The following is a 17500-nucleotide window of genomic DNA, read 5'->3' as shown; positions in this document are numbered from 1 at the left end:
TGGAACGCATGCTCTGTGTGTGTCTACGCCATGGAACGCATGCTCTGTGTGTATACGCCATGGAACGCATGCTCTGTGTGTGTATACGCCATGGAACGCATGCTCTGTGTGTATACGCCATGGAACGCATGCTCTGTGTGTATACGCCATGGAACGCATGCTCTGTGTGTGTCTACGCCATGGAACGCATGCTCTGTGTGTATACACCATGGAACGCATGCTCTGTGTGTGTCGACGCCATGGAACGCATGCTCTGTGTGTGTCGACGCCATGGAACACATGCTCTGTGTGTGTCGACGCCATGGAACGCATGCTCTGTGTGTGTCGACGCCATGGAACGCATGCTCTGTGTGTATACGCCATGGAACGCATGCTCTGTGTGTGTCTACGCCATGGAACGCATGCTCTGTGTGTATACGCCATGGAACGCATGCTCTGTGTGTGTATACGCCATGGAACGCATGCTCTGTGTGTATACGCCATGGAATGCATGCTCTGTGTGTGTATACGCCATGGAACGCATGCTCTGTGTGTGTATACGCCATGGAACGCATGCTCTGTGTGTGTATACGCCATGGAACGCATGCTCTGTGTGTATACGCCATGGAACGCATGCTCTGTGTGTGTATACGCCATGGAACGCATGCTCTGTGTGTGTATACGCCATGGAACGCATGCTCTGTGTGTGTATACGCCATGTAACGCATGCTCTGTGTGTCTATGCCATGGAACGCATGCTCTGTGTGTGTATACGCCATGGAACGCATGCTCTGTGTGTGTATACGCCATGGAACGCATGCTCTGTGTGTCTATGCCATGGAACGCATGCTCTGTGTGCTTATACGCCATGGAACGCAGGCTCTGTGTGTTTATACGCCATGGAACGCAGGCTCTGTGTGTATATGCCATGGAACGCATGCTCTGTGTGTTTATACGCCATGGAACGCAGGCTCTGTGTGTATACGCCATGGTACGCATGCTCTGTGTGTATACGCCATGGAACGCATGCTCTGTGTGTGTATACGCCATGGAACGCATGCTCTGTGTGTGTATACGCCATGGAACGCATGCTCTGTGTGCCTACACCATGGAACGCATGCTCTGTGTGTATACGCCATGGAACGCATGCGCTGTGTGACTTTTTATTGACGTAGATGCATGCGTAGGTTATTATGTGTTACTCAGAATCTAACTATTTATATTCATTGTAATTAGTTTTTTTTATGACCAACAAGATTTATATTCACTCTCTCATAGTGCAGGATGTACTAAATGCAAAATGCGGTAAAACACAATTATCAGGGTTTTACCACATTTTCGTATGTATCATCACCTGGCCGCTGGGTCTCCGATGCAGAGGGTAACGAAAGCTTTTGCTGGCATTACCCTATAGAAGCCTATGGGTTTCTACTGCATCGCACTGCTAGGAGGGATCTGATCAGATCCCTCCCAGCATGCCCCGCAGCCGATGCGCCTCTCTGAGCATGTGCAGATGGACTCCGGCTCATAAACTTGGAAGTCCCCGGCACATTGCAAAGGACAGCTCTTATCGGTTACTAATCGCATATGTTAGTGGATATGCGATCAGTAGGAATGCGATGCGCGGCGGGATGTACTCAGCAAGGTTAATACATTCCGTCCCCAATCCCCTCTGAGACCTATGTCTAATTACCATAGAAGATGGTCACTGTGGTTATTGAGCTTTTGTGTTGTTCCTGTAGTAATGCCCCGTAGAAGTGCCCCCATAGTAATGCCCCCGTAGTTATGCCCCTGAAGTGCCACATACACACACACACACAAACAATACTTACCTTAAACCCCGCTCCTGCATTCGCCACTTTCCGGTCTGCCCAGCTGCTCCTCAGAACTATGGGAGAGATTTTACTGAGTTACTGAATATACAATCTCACCCACGTGGCACTGACTGTGTTACTGAATATACAATCTCACCCACGTGGCACTGACTGTGTTACTGAATATACACTCTCACCCACGTGGCACTGACTGTGTTACTGAAAATACAATCTCACCCACATGGCACTGACTGTGTTACTGAATATACAATCTCACCCACATGGCACTGACTGTGTTACTGAATATACAATCTCACCCACGTGGCACTGATTTTGTGTTGCTGAATATACAATCTCACCCACGTGGCACTGACTGTGTTACTGAATATACAATCTCACCCACATGGCACTGACTGTGTTACTGAATATTAGGGGTGAGCGGGTTCGGATTTCTGAAATCCGAACCCCCCCGAGCCCCCCCGATCCGAGTCCGATCCGAATCAGGCTCGACTTTTCCCGCCTGACTCGGATCTGAAATCGAGGCAAAACGTCATCATCCCGCCTTCCGAGTCTCGCGGGTTTTGGATCCTATATAAGGTACCCACGTCGGCGCCATTTTCTCACTCGGCTGTGGACAGTGAAGAGGGAGGGTGGGAGTTAGGGCTGTGTAGTGTAGTGTAGTGTAGTGCTGCTGTTGTCCACTACTTCAAAGTCCATAGGGGCTGGCTGTGTTGTGCTGTGCTGCTGTTGTTAATAGGGGCTGTGTCCACTACTTCAAAGTCCATAGGGGCTGGCTGGACTGTGTTGTGCAGTCAGTTCTCCATAGGGGCTGTGTCCACTCCAAAGTCCTGTGCAGTGTCCCAGTCCTAAAGAGGTGCTGTAGTGTTGTCCAGGGGGTGCTCTGTCCATCAGGGGTGCTCCCCCCAAGTGCTAAAAAAATAATATATTTTCTGTGTTTGTGAATTGTGTGCGCAGTAGCCGCACGTGCATCAACAAAGTAGTGCCAAGCGTGCGCCTGTGTCATAAGTAAAGGGCCGGCTGGCTTGACCGTTAAAGGGTGCTGTAACCCCCAAAGTACACTCCAGTCCAAACCAAAAAAAAAATTATTTTCTGTGTTTGTGGATTGTGTGCGCAGTAGCCGCACGTGCATCAACAAAGTAGTGCCAAGCGTGCGCCTGTGTCATAAGTAAAGGGCCGGCTGGCTTGACCGTTAAGGGTGCTGTAACCCCCGAAAGTACACTCCAGTCCAAACCAAAAAAAAAATTATTTTCTGTGTTTGTGAATTGTGTGCGCAGTAGCCGCACGTGCATCAACAAAGTAGTGCCAAGCGTGCGCCTGTGTCATAAGTAAAGGGCCGGCTGGCTTGACCGTTAAGGGTGCTGTAACCCCCGAAAGTACACTCCAGTCCAAACCAAAAAAAAAATTATTTTCTGTGTTTGTGAATTGTGTGCGCAGTAGCCGCACGTGCATCAACAAAGTAGTGCCAAGCGTGCGCCTGTGTCATAAGTAAAGGGCCGGCTGGCTTGACCGTTAAAGGGTGCTGTAACCCCCAAAGTACACTCCAGTCCAAACCCAAAAAAAATGTATTTTCTGTGTTTGTGAATTGTGTGCGCAGTAGCCGCACGTGCATCAACAAAGTAGTGCCAAGCGTGCGCCTGTGTCATAAGTAAAGGGCCGGCTGGCTTGACCGTTAAAGGGTGCTGTAACCCCCAAAGTACACTCCAGTCCAAACCAAAAAAAAAATTATTTTCTGTGTTTGTGAATTGTGTGCGCAGTAGCCGCACGTGCATCAACAAAGTAGTGCCAAGCGTGCGCCTGTGTCATAAGTAAAGGGCCGGCTGGCTTGACCGTTAAGGGTGCTGTAACCCCCGAAAGTACACTCCAGTCCAAACCAAAAAAAAAATTATTTTCTGTGTTTGTGAATTGTGTGCGCAGTAGCCGCACGTGCATCAACAAAGTAGTGCCAAGCGTGCGCCTGTGTCTTAAGTAAAGGGCCGGCTGGCTTGACCGTTAAAGGGTGCTGTAACCCCCAAAGTACACTCCAGTCCAAACCAAAAAAAAATTATTTTCTGTGTTTGTGAATTGTGTGCGCAGTAGCCGCATGTGCATCAACAAAGTAGTGCCAAGCGTGCGCCTGTGTCATAAGTAAAGGGCCAGCTGGCTTGACCGTTAAAGGGTGCTGTAACCCCCAAAGTACACTCCAGTCCAAACCAAAAAAAAATTTATTTTCTGTGTTTGTGAATTGTGTGCGCAGTAGCCGCACGTGCATCAACAAAGTAGTGCCAAGCGTGCGCCTGTGTCATAAGTAAAGGGCCGGCTGGCTTGACCGTTAAAGGGTGCTGTAACCCCCAAAGTACACTCCAGTCCAAACCAAAAAAAAATTTATTTTCTGTGTTTGTGAATTGTGTGCGCAGTAGCCGCACGTGCATCAACAAAGTAGTGCCAAGCGTGCGCCTGTGTCATAAGTAAAGGGCCGGCTGGCTTGACCGTTAAAGGGTTCTGTAACCCCCAAAAGTACACTCCAAACCAAAAAAATATATATTTTCTGTGTTTGTGACTTGTGTGCACTGTGGCTGCACGTGCATCAACAAAGGAGCAGCGCCAAGCGTGCGCCTGTGTCCCATAAGTAAAGAGCCGGCTGGCTCATTTCTTAAAGGGTGGTGTAACCCACAAAGTGCACTACTCTCCAGCAAAAATAAAAAAATATTTTCTGTGTTTGTGTGCGCTTTAGCCGCACGTATATATATCAATATAACATAAATGGAGGACCAAACTTTCTCTGATAAAAATAAAATAGGGAAAGATCAAGAACCACTTCCTACTAGTGCTGTTGCTGCTGCTGGGAGTTGTTCATCATCCCAGAGAGGAAGTAGGAACATCACTACTTTTACTAAACAATTGACCCTCCAACAGTCCCTAGCGATGAGGATGAAGTACGACAGCAGTCATCCTGAAGCAAAACGTATAACTGAGGCCTTGACTGCTATGTTGGTGTTAGACATGCGTCCGGTATCCGACATTAGTGCAGTGGGATTTAGACAACTGATGGAGGTAGTGTGTCCTCGGTTCCAAATCCCGTCTAGATTCCACCTGCATCCTCAAAGCAGCAGCGACAAGCGTGCGTCTGTCTGTTAAAGGGTGGTGACACCCTCAAAGTGTGCTACACAAACAATAAAAATATTCTTCTTCTTTTTTCTGTCTTTGTGAATTGTGTGGGCTGTAGCCGCACCTGCATCCTTAAAGCAGCAGCGACAAGCGTGCGTCTGTCTGTTAAAGGGTGGTGACACCCTCAAAGTGTGCTACACAAACAATTAAAATATTCTTCTTCTTTTTTCTGTCTTTGTGAATTGTGTGGGCTGTAGCCGCACCTGTATCCTTAAAGCAGCAGCGACAAGCGTGCGTCTGTCTGTTAAAGGGTGGTGACACCCTCAAAGTGTGCTACACAAACAATTAAAATATTGTTCTTTTTTCTGTCTTTGTGAATTGTGTGGGCTGTAGCCGCACCTGCATCCTTAAAGCAGCTGCGACAAGCGTGCGTCTGTCTGTTAAAGGGTGGTGACACCCTCAAAGTGTGCTACACAAACAATTAAAATATTGTTCTTTTTTTTTCTGTCTTTGTGAAATGTGTGGGCTGTAGCCGCACCTGCATCCTTAAAGCAGCAGCTACAAGCGTGCGTCTGTCTGTTAAAGGGTGGTGACACCCTCAAAGTGTGCTACACAAACAATAAAAATATTCTTCTTCTTTTATCTGTCTATGTGAATTGTGTGGGCTGTAGCCGCACCTGCATCCTTAAAGCAGCAGCGACAAGCGTGCGTCTGTCTGTTAAAGGGTGGTGACACCCTCAAAGTGTTCTACACAAACAATTAAAATATTGTTCTTTTTTTTCGGTCTTTGTGAAATGTGTGGGCTGTAGCCGCACCTGCATCCTTAAAGCAGCAGCGACAAGCGTGCGTCTGTCTGTTAAAGGGTGGTGTAACTCTCAAAGTGCTCCAAAAAATAAAAAACTATTTTTTTTATGTGTTTGTGACTTGTGTGCGATGTAGCCGCACTTGCATCCTCAAAGCAGCAGCGACAAGCGTGCGTCTGTCTGTTAAAGGGTGGTGACACCCTCAAAGTGTGCTACACAAACAATAAAAATATTCTTCTTTTTTCTGTCTTTGTGAATTGTGTGGGCTGTAGCCGCACCTGCATCCTTAAAGCAGCAGCGACAAGCGTGCGTCTGTCTGTTAAAGGGTGGTGACACCCTCAAAGTGTGCTACACAAACAATTAAAATATTGTTCTTTTTTTTTCGGTCTTTGTGAAATGTGTGGGCTGTAGCCGCACCTGCATCCTTAAAGCAGCAGCGACAAGCGTGCGTCTGTCTGTTAAAGGGTGGTGACACCCTCAAAGTGTGCTACACAAAGAATAAAAATATTCTTCTTCTTTTTTCTGTCTTTGTGAATTGTGTGGGCTGTAGCCGCACTTGCATCCTCAAAGCAGCAGCGACAAGCGTGCGTCTGTCTGTTAAAGGGTGGTGACACCCTCAAAGTGTGCTACACAAACAATTAAAATATTGTTCTTTTTTCTGTCTTTGTGAATTGTGTGGGCTGTAGCCGCACCTGCATCCTTAAAGCAGCTGCGACAAGCGTGCGTCTGTCTGTTAAAGGGTGGTGACACCCTCAAAGTGTGCTACACAAACAATTAAAATATTGTTCTTTTTTTTTCTGTCTTTGTGAAATGTGTGGGCTGTAGCCGCACCTGCATCCTTAAAGCAGCAGCGACAAGCGTGCGTCTGTCTGTTAAAGGGTGGTGACACCCTCAAAGTGTGCTACACAAACAATAAAAATATTGTTCTTTTTTTTTTGGTCTTTGTGAAATGTGTGGGCTGTAGCCGCACCTGCATCCTTAAAGCAGCAGCGACAAGCGTGCGTCTGTCTGTTAAAGGGTGGTGACACCCTCAAAGTGTGCTACACAAAGAATAAAAATATTCTTCTTCTTTTTTCTGTCTTTGTGAATTGTGTGGGCTGTAGCCGCACTTGCATCCTCAAAGCAGCAGCGACAAGCGTGCGTCTGTCTGTTAGAGGGTGGTGTAACCCTCAAAGTGTGCTCCACAAACAATAAAAATATTCTTTTTTTTTTTCTGTCTTTGTGAATTGTGTGGGCTGTAGCCGCACTTGAATCCTCAAAGCAGCAGCGACAAGCGTGCGTCTGTCTGTTAAAGGATTACATCGGTGACAGCATCCAAGTAGGCATGTCAGACAGTCCGTACCTGTACTGGCAGGAAAAAGAAGCAATTTGGAGGTCCCTGTACAAACTGGCTCTATTTTACCTGAGTTGCCCCCCCTCCAGTGTGTACTCCGAAAGAGTGTTTAGTGCAGCCGGGAACCTTGTTAGCGAAAGGCGTAGGAGGTTGCTTCCACAAAATGTGGAGAAGATGATGTTCATAAAATGAATGATCAACTCTTCCAGGGAGACCAGCCTCCAGAACGTACAGAGGGACCTGTGGTTCCAGCAGGGACGAATTAATACTCTGTGAGGATGAGGATGTACATAACACTGAAGAGGGTGAGGAATCTGTGGATGAGGAGGATGAGGACGACTTCTTGCCTCCGTAGAGCCAGTTTGTGCAGGGACAGATTAATTGCCAGCTTGTTTTGTGGGGGCCCAAACGAACCAATCATTTCAGCTACAGTTGTGTGGCAGACCCTGGCGCTGAAATGATTGGTTTGTTAAAGTGTGCATGTCCTGTTTATACAACATAAGGGTGGGTGGGAGGGCCCAAGGACAATTCCATCTTGCACCTCTTTTTTTTCTTTGCATTATGTACAGTTTGGGGCCTAGTTTTTCAATGGCATCCTGTCTGCCACTGCAGTTTCACGCCTAGATGGGTCACGTGTTTGTGCCGCCCACTCGTGTCGCTTAGCATAGTCATCCAGCTACCTCGGTGCAACCTTTTGGACATAAAAACACTATTGTGAGGTGTGAGGTATTCAGAATAGACTGGAAATGAGTGGAAATTAAGGTTATTGAGGTTAATAATAGCATAGGAGCAGAAAAACCTACAAATTCTGTGATTTTAGCTGTTTTTATGCTTTTTTTCCAAAAAATACAGATCCAAAACACAAAACCCAGAACCCAAAACACGGAAGGGTGGTTTTGGCAAAACCAATCCAGATCCAAAACACGAAGAAAGAATCAGATCCAAAACCAAAACACAAAACACGAAAAGTGGCCGGTGCACACCCCTACTGAATATACAATCTCACCCACGTGGCACTGACTGTGTTACTGAATATACAATCTCACCCACATGGCACTGACTGTGTTACTGAATATACAATCTCACCCTCATGGCACTGACTGTGTTATTGAATATACAATCTCACCCACGTGGCACTGACTGTGTTATTGAATATACAATCTCACCCACATGGCACTGACTGTGTTACTGAATATACAATCACACCCATGTGGCACTGATTTTGTGTTACTGAATATACAATCTCACCCACGTGGCACTGACTGTGTTACTGAATATACAATCACACCCATGTGGCACTGATTTTGTGTTACTGAATATACAATCTCACCCACATGGCACTGACTATGTGTTAAAACACTGGGCCTGACTCAGAGATGTACATTTATCATTGGATGAATGTACATCTCCAATGGTTCCAGGTGTCCACCTGTGCAGAACGGGTCCTGCCATTACACTCATAGACAGTGGCGTAACTAGGGTATTTGGAGCCCAGGGCAAATTTAAAAGGGGAGACACCCCCCCCCCCATGTGCGCACACAATAAAAAAATTGGTGTGGTCACTTAAAAATGGGGCGTGTCAACATGACACACCCCTTTATTTTCACACTGAACATTCCTATCCATATGCACCTTAACCCCAGTAGTACCCCTTATACAGTACCCCCAGTATGCAGTTGTGGTCCCTCTCATGCAGGCCCATAGTAGTGCCCCTTATACAGTATCCCCAGTAGTGGTCCCCCTTATACAGCCCCCAATTAGTTCCCCTTACTCATTACCCTCAGTAGTGGCCCCCCAAATGCATTGCCCCATGTAGTGTTCCCCCTTATGCAGTGCCCCCAGTAGCAGTCCCCACAATGCAGTGCACCCAGTAGTGGTATCCCCTTATGCATTGCCCTTTATATAGTGTCCCCAGCAGTAGTCCCCCCCTCCCCCATGCAGTTTTCCCAGTAGTGGTCCCCTTATGCAGGCACCCAGTAGTGATCCCCCCTATCCAGTGCCCCTTCCTATTATTGCCCCCAGTAGTGGTCCCCCGAGTGCAGTGCCTCTAGTAGTAGGCCCCTTTTATAATGCCCAGAGTGGTAGTCCCCCCCCCCAAGTAGTAGTCCCCAGTAGAAGTTCCCCCTCCCAATTAAGTGCCCCCAGTAGTAGCCCCCCCAGTAGAGGTCCTCCCAATAATGGTGCCCCCAGTAGTAGCCACCCCTCCCCTGTTGTGCCCCCACCCCCAGTAGAGGTCCCCCCAGTAGTAGCCACCCCCCTCCCCCGTTGTTCCCCCAGTAGTGCAGATAGGTTAAAAAAAATATATATATAAAAATATACTTACCTGAATCCACGCTGCTGCTCCGGTCCATGACGCCACTTCCGCCGCCTGCCAGTCCTCCCGGGCTGGCGCGCTCAGCATTATGGGACAGACGTCATGACGTCTGTCCCATTACCCACTGCAAGAGCCGGATGGAAGTCCGGCTCTTGCAGTGGGTGCTGCAGCAGTCAATGAGAGTCTATCTGACTCTCATTGGCTGCTGTTTAACACACGCATCGCCGCCAGCGCTGGTGGCGATACGTGTGTTATGCACAGCCTGAGCCCGCCTCCTAGCGCTATTGGGCAAGTGCTCAGGGGGAGGGAATGGGCTCAGCTGTGAAGCACATGACCGGCGCTGGAAGCCTAGCGCTGGTCCTGTGTAAATGTGTAGCGCTGACCGCACTCATTGTGGTCAGCGCTACACTGGCTAACTAGGGCGGGCCGGTACCATGTCTGGTGGCGACCCCCTGCACCGCCGGTCAAATGGCGCCCAGGGCACGCACCCTGCTCGTCCTGCCCTAGTTACGCCACTGCTCATAAACCCTCCAAGACACAGTACGATTGACATGCTGCGGTGTTTGGGGGCATGGCTGGTCACCATTCCAAGAAATAGGGGCATGTCACCCCATTTTCAGCTCCCGCAGCCTGACCAAAGAAGCAACTGTCTTCTCTGTCATCTCTGGCTCCGCAGTAGACTCTGGCATTGTGCATGTGCAGGTCTTCGAGACATCTCTACTGTGCATACGCGAATCACCAGGGACATGGCCACAGTGGCCATTTTCCCAGTGATCTCTGCAGCGCTGGGCTGACTGAGGGGTGAGTATATGTAATTGGGTGCAGAGTGTGTGATGTGTGGGGCCACCTGGACCCAGGGATAGTGTGCACTGAATACCTTGCAACCATTATAAATGCTGGACAGGATTACATGGACACTTGTGTCCTTATCAGAATCAGCCCCTGTACACTGTTCTTAGACACTTTTTACTTAGCTATTTACTCCAATGAAGGTGATTTCACTATGTAACTTTTACCTGGACAGGGGTCATAGGGCCTCATACAGAGGCGGTCGGAGGATGCAAGCGATCGCTCAGAAACTGGGCGGCCACTTGCATCCTGACCGCCCGCCTCTGTTGCGGTTGTTAGGCTGTGGGTTAACACCCACAGCTCTAACGACCGCTCGGGTGATGGTCGCGATGGTCAGAGACCATCGCGACCATCAGGGCTTACGATGAGACCCTAAGGTAGGGTCTCACTTGACGTAAGCCCCGGAGAGCTTCTGGCTCTGTCAGAGCCGGAAGCTCCCCACTGACATCACTACTGTGGATGGCTGGCTACTCCAAGTTACTGATGGTTTCTCAGTCTTGTGTAATCACTGCGTGTGATGAGGATAGTAATTCCTGAGTAAGGTCAGAGCCTGTGTAATTGTGTGTGAGGCTGTGATGGTACTCCATGTTACTGATGGTTTCTCAGTCTTGTGTAGTCACTGCGTGTGATGAGGTTAGTAATTCCTGAGTAAGGTCAGAGCCTGTGTAAGTGTGTGTGAGGCTGTGATGGTACTCCATGTTACTGATGATATATCAGTCTTGCTAAACATTACGGCTGTGTGTAAGGTAAAGTGGGCGTCCTTTTGTAGTGCAGCAGCAGCATAGCGATCACAATAGATTTGCATATCAACGCAGTGAGACTGCGTGCGTAATTCCAGCCCTGATCACAGTTTTGAACCATAGTGAATCAGTCCCATAGTTTGTTAAAATTCCTACTTGACAATAGGAGTCTCACTGCTGGTATTATCAGAGTCTTACTGCTGGTATTATCAGAGTCTCACTGCTGGTATTATCAGAGTCTTACTGCTGGTATTATCAGAGTCTCTCTGCTGGTATTATTCGAGTCTTACTGCTGGTATTATTCGAGTCTCACTGCTGGTATTATCAGAGTCTCACTGCTGGTATTATCAGAGTCTCACTGCTGGTATTATCAGAGTCTCACTGCTGGTATTATCAGAGTCTCACTGCTGGTATTATCAGAGTCTCACTGCTGGTATTATCCGAGTCTCTCTGCTGGTATTATCCGAGTCTCTCTGCTGGTATTATCCGAGTCTCTCTGCTGGTATTATCCGAGTCTCTCTGCTGGTATTATCCGAGTCTCTCTGCTGGTATTATCCGAGTCTCTCTGCTGGTATTATCCGAGTCTCTCTGCTGGTATTATCGGTGAGATTCGGGCTGTAATAACGCAGCTCCTGTATCTGCAGAAGTCTGTGGGTAGTATGAAGATTTTATTCCACCAAAAGTGTCCTCAGTGCATACTTGCCTACATCCTGGCTGCTTCCTTCGGGAAATCAGGAGAGTAGGCATGTATGTGTAAGAGGTGTGCAGGGCGGTGCGGTGCCTGCTGCCGTGCAGGTGTAATTCAGTATCCTACCTTTCATCGCACCCTCTCACCTTCAGGCCTTGTGGGGACAGACGTTCTGGAAAATCCGAATGAAACAACCCAGTGACCTATGAGGAAGAAGATGCAATGAGAGCCGTCTTCTCTCTATGCCGACTGATACGCCCTATCTATTCGAAGACCACACAAAAACAGATTGGAGTTTTAACTGAAGATCATCACTGGCACTTTTGGCCTCAGATCCAGAGTTCTCACCTATAGGTACTCACACACCAGGTGAAGACTCGACCTTGCACCAGGATGCAAGACCCACTTAGCGCCCTGAAGGAAGGAAGGTAGGCAGAGACAAATGGACAGCAATAGTCAGACAAACACAAAGGTGCTCACCGCTGGTCCTCTGGGGCTCCGTCCTGCTTGATCCCGCACACAGGTCCCTGTAGGGGAGAGAACAATACGCCGTGCAGGGCTCTAACCTAGTCTAGAAGTGTGTCACCTTTTTATGTTATATAAATCTACAAAAACAACGGCTCTAACTCACTGGCCTGACTAAAACTGTATGTGGTGCGACAAATCCTTCTACTACAACAAGCAACAGTGCTAAATCAATGGTGCACGACACAACACACAAAGCAATACCATGATGGACAAACCTTACAAAGTGACCATGGGTTGATGACGTAAGTACTGTCTTTTTGAACCTGCCTATCAAGAGCTGGCCAGCTCCTCTCCTAGGTGACTGGGAAACGCCCATTATTTTAGTGGGAGCCTGGCAGCTCTCCATGGGGGGGGACTTGAAGGGCGAGAGTTATAACGGTGAAAGCCTGACAGCTCTCCACACACAGGGACTTAGGGTCTGATTCAGAGCTGGGAATAGAGAGAGATATCTCTTTCAACTGATCATCTTGGTGATACCATGCTGCACTGCAGTGGGGCAGATTTAAAATGTGCAGAGAGATTTAGATTTGGGAGGAGTGTTTCCAAACTGACATCTAAATTGTAGAGTAGTAATAAAGCTGTGCAGTACTTGTGGGCTACATGCAAAAGCAGCCAGTATTTACCCTACAAGTATAAAAAAATTATGTATTTACACCCCTTGCATTGCAATATGGTTTGTTCATGTTCACAGTAGAGAGAGTTATCTCTCTCTATTCCCAACTCTGTATCAGGCCCTTAGAGTGTGAGAGTTGCACAAGGGACTTGGGCCTAATGCCCAGAGTCCCTTTATTATCTTTATGTCCTCAGGCCTATAGGCCTGTCCTATGGTGGGCTCAGGTAGTGGCCGGGGCCTAAATCCCAGGGCCACTTTACACAGGGCTCAGGCCTATGAGCCTGCCTAACTGTGAGTCTTTGACTTGGGCCTAGTGCCCTCCTGAAAGGATACAGGCCTAAGGCCTAACTGATGGCCATGGACCTAGTCCGTGCCTATTAGTCCAATCAGTGATCTGGGCCTAAAACCCAGATCACTCGCTCCTAACTGGGCCCAAGAGAATGCTGTTGGGTCTACTGCCCCTTACAACACCAGGGCCTAGTGCCCACCTCTGCACCAACAGGCCTTGTGACTGACACCGGGTGTTCTAAGGAGGTTATATGTGAGGGGTAGTGGCCAAAGGCCACCTACCTGACCCATTGGAATAGGCTGCAGTGGGGTACTTCGTTAAGCTCCTTTTCAATCCACCACTGCAGTCGTCTCTGGTCCTCAGATGATGCTCCGCCTCCAGTCAACAGCCACCGCCCTCAAGGCTCAGCCGCCATCTTCTTATTTGAGCCCGCCGTCTTCTGGCCTCTTCCGCGGCCACTGAAGCTGTTCTGCACTGGTCCTTCTTCTTGCGGCACCACCGACTAACTGAGCTCTCCCGCCCAGCAGCATCCAATATATAATGCTGTTGGTGGGCGGAGCTATGAGGTAACAAGCCCCGATTGGCTCGCTGCAGCCAATTTCTATTGGCTGCCAGTCTGTGAGCCGTGATTGGCTCACGACTGGAGCCTAGCTCACCTGACCGCTGAACCGGTGCTGGAAGCCAACAAGCAGCTCCAGCGCCGGACTTCTGCCGTGACCCACACTCCACTGCTGTAAGGGACCAGGCGGTCCCTTCCACAGGTACCCACCGTGTGCACTCCTCCAGCGCTGATGGAAAGGGCCGGGCGACAAACTCACTGTCCCAGCACCAGATACGGATGTGTCCCGCAGAGGACACATCCTCCCTGATCCGGCACACCGTGTCGTTGCTGGAATCAACCACCTGATCCCATCACGACTTTCCACATATGCCTTAATGGTAAGTTGGATGAATTTCCTCCAGCACTGCTGAATAGACATGGCTGCAGCCAGGGTCATATTAAGCCTTTGGGGGGTCTGGGACACTGAAGACAGGAAAGCCCTGCACCTTTTGTCAGTACTGGCCCCCTGGCTGTATGCGCATCTCCTCCCCTGTACTTCCATGAGGCAGAGGCGCGGGTCCTACCTGCACTCCTTCAGCAGGGTCAGAACTGCTACACAAATAACATACATATATATATATATATATATATATATATACACATACACACACACATACACACATATACACACATGCCTGATTATTCTCCTTCTATTCAACTCCGTCTTCAATTTAAAACGTCTAATAACACGTATACAGTAAAAGCTCTCTTGCTCATACACACGTAAAGATTTTCTGTCCAACTAGTTGTCTGGTTGGAATGAGAATCTGGTAACGTATGGGAGTAACTGATGATCAGCAATTTGCTCCTAAATGCCAGAAAACAGATGAAAATGATGTCAGACAAGTTTGTTAAATGTTTGACCTAAACAATTTGTTCAAACAACAGTTTTTGTCCATTTTCAGGCGTTTGGGAGCAAATTGCTCATTGTCATTTACTTTCATTCCTTACCAGATTTTCTTTCCAACCAATCACCTAGTTGGATGGTTGGACAGAAAATCTTTACATGTGTGGTCAGCTTAACAAATAAGTATGGCTACAACCAGGTGTCCTCACTAATTCCACCCCACCCCCAACTCCCTCCTCACACAACAAAAGGTCAGCAATAAAGAACACACAGTGAGAGGACAGTCTGCATACACCGATACACAGTCATGTTCTGCTTTGAATCAGAATTTAAAACTACTTCTATTAAATACTGTATAGTCCTTTACCAAATGCTTTTATTTAAAGTTGTGTATAATATTATATATATGCTTTAATCCACTGCATTCAACCATCTGTGGTGTCTGAGGTACGTGATCACACCATTTAGATGCAAAAACTATTCATACAGGCTCTGTTCTCACCTAGCTTTTGCTGCAAACTGTATATTGTTTCAATTTAGGGATTGTTGGTTCCAAAATATAGCAGTAACTTGTCAAGCCGGCCAACTGCATCAAAGTCTCCATTCTGCCCAGTCCCGGCACTGACAAAAACACTCACTCTCTCTCCACCTCACAAGAGTAGGTAAGTCTCCCGGAATGGCCGCTGCCCCCAGTGTCTACACCTACTTAGCAAGTGAAAGTAGGTGGTCCGGGGGACAATGACTTGATTCAGTAATATCGTCATTGCAAAGCAGGGCCACAATGACTCAATCACGCCGACATGCTCCGCACTGCCCACTTAAGCCGCCCCTACGCTCCCCTGCACCCGAGAGAGTCAGTAAGTATGCTTTGAGATGTCTCACCCCATTTGTGGTAACCTGCCAGCTAACACAGACCTTTGGCAGTCACAGCGCTGCTCTGCTGAACTGGGCACTGTGGACCTCATTCAGAGGCAGTCGTTAGTTGCAAGCAGTTGCTCTGAATCAGGGTGGCCGCTTGCATCTTGAATGACCGCCTCCTTGTCGATCGCTAAGCTGTGGGTTAACACCCACAGCTCTGGCGACCGACAAGGGTGATGGTCGCGATGGTCAAGACCATCGCGACCATTGTGGCTTACGACCAGACCCTAAGGTTGGGTCTGGGCACTCGTAAGCCCCAGGGAGCATCCTGCTCTGATCGAGCAGGAAGTTGCCCACTGACCTCAGCAATGATGTCAGTGGGGCTGCCCTCAAACGGCAAGCAATCCAGCGGGAATGCCTTCGTTTGGGAGGCGGGCAGGGGGCGTGCCTGCCCAAACGGGGTGAGCTGCCACTCACCATCGACAGCTCGCGCCGTCTGCTGCGAGACCCCTAGCGACGGAGCATCCATCGCTAGCCAGGTCTCGCGCATGCACACAACAGAGCCAGCTCCGTCGTGCGCATGCCCAGTGGGGCAACATCGAGTCAGTTGCAAGCGCTCAGTGCTCGCAACCGACTGTGAATGACCCCCTGTATCCCTTTCCCAATTCTCAGACTCAGTGTAACAACTTGGTGCTACTCAGCAGCCCATTCGCTCATGACTCCACCTCAGCATTTCTCACTCCCATCCCTGGTCTCTACCTGCCAGATGCTGTGTCCTCCTTGGAAACCCTCAGCTCCTCACCCACCTCCTCTTACCAGTATTCTCCTGACTCCACTGCACAATGCACAGGTCAGAGCACACAAGTCCTGGTTTTATGCCGGAGAGTCATTCCCTGGCCTTACAGCTCCATCACAGATAGAGCCACTTAGTGCAGGGTCCACAGCACAAAGTAAAATCCCATTTCTCAGGGGTATCACATCTTGATGATGTATTTAGGAAGAAATTAGATTTTGAGGAGCCAGAGCTACAATGTATCCATTGTGTAAGCAGTACAAGTAATGTGCAGGTAAAGGACTGTTATAGGGATGGCACGGTGCTATGACAATAGGAGGGATGTGACCACTCTCCAGGTAACCTCACATTAGGGTAGTGAAAGCACATTCATTGGCGTAACTCACGAAGTATAAGGTGATAAGAGAATAGGGTATTATAATAAAAGTGCTAAGTGGGTGAGATGGTTCTGTCACATACCAGACTGGTAACGCTTCTGTATCAGGTGCTGTCACTTCATTGTATCACTCACCCAATTGATTGTTTTTTATTAATGTGGAGCCGCAGGACATAGGTGCTGCCATCTTACCTGAGATCAGCTGACCGCTGCCAGTCCCGATTTCCTGCTCACAACTTCTGTGACCAATCACCAGAAAGGGCGCAATTTCTCCCTGTCCACTTCTCATTGCCAGTACATCTTCTGCTGTATTCCTGCCTTCTACTTCTGGTCTTCAAGTACTCAGAGTTTGGCTCTACATTCCAGTGTTTCCCCAGTGTTGTCCCAGTGTTGCGGAGAGCCATCCTGTGACTCTTGTGCATACTTCCGAGCTCCTTCCTCCCCTGCTATACTCCATTCAGGACATCTGAGTCAAGGGGGTAAATTTAACAGTCTACAGTGGAGAGGCCTCGTACCAGAGCTCCAGAGCACTCCATGATGGTGAGCACTACCTGACACTCTTACCTTACCCTGGTGCCCTCAGCTTACATCTTTCTGTTATTTACAACATCTTATAGCAGAAGTAACCATCATGTCACTCATTATCCTTCAGTTTATGTCATCACCATTAGAGATGTTCCATGTATAGTGCTGGGCACTCATCGCAGTTCCTGAGTTGATCATATTCGCCAGTCCTGCTGGTACCCAGTGACTGTATTATGTTCTCTGACAAATTTTCTGTTTTATGTATGTTCGATAAACCAACATCATTTATCATCTATGAGAAGAAGCTTTATTAGACCTCCCACTTTCTACCACCGTGCCTCTAGCCACATAACTGCCTTGGGCCTCGCAACAAACCCAGACACTGGTATATTCAGTAACACACAAGCAACTGGCTATGAAGAATCCCACCAACCACAGGTAGTGA

Source organism: Taudactylus pleione, unplaced genomic scaffold (assembly GCF_031769625.1).
Source record: "Taudactylus pleione unplaced genomic scaffold, aTauple2 ptg000050l, whole genome shotgun sequence".
Taxonomy (NCBI): domain Eukaryota; kingdom Metazoa; phylum Chordata; class Amphibia; order Anura; family Myobatrachidae; genus Taudactylus; species Taudactylus pleione.
Note: the sequence above shows the minus strand (reverse complement) of the source record.